A 497-nucleotide genomic window follows, 5' to 3' on the forward strand; every position below is an offset into this window, starting at 1 on the left:
CGAAGAAGCTTGCATTTCTATCTAACAGAAAGAATTCTGTACAGAAAAAGGTACTTCAGTGCCACTACTCAGCAAATTCAGCTGAGAGAACAAACTTGTTTGAGCTTCAGTGGAATGATTGTAAATGAACATTCAAAATAGGAGCTTGTAACCAATCACCTTAGCTATTAAGATCACTTTGCCCAACCATTTTTTTAAATAATGGGAGAGAGGGATGTAAGCAAATATATGCGCAAAATACATTGTCTATCTTTAATTGAAAGATACTTGGATTGAGGACATTGTCCAACCAGTAGTTTGAAAAAAATCATTTTCTGTAATTTTAGTCTGATTATAATTTTATAACTATAATCCTGCCCTATAGGGTTTCGTGATGTAAACAGTTAATATAAATCAAGTAAAAGTAACTAAATTGGTAAGTGTACTGGAAAATCTGCCACATTACAGATTGCTTAAGAAGATCCCTCTATTAAAGTTTCAATACAATAAATCAAGGG

Source organism: Pelodiscus sinensis, chromosome 1, assembly GCF_049634645.1.
Source record: "Pelodiscus sinensis isolate JC-2024 chromosome 1, ASM4963464v1, whole genome shotgun sequence".
Classification (NCBI taxonomy): domain Eukaryota; kingdom Metazoa; phylum Chordata; order Testudines; family Trionychidae; genus Pelodiscus; species Pelodiscus sinensis.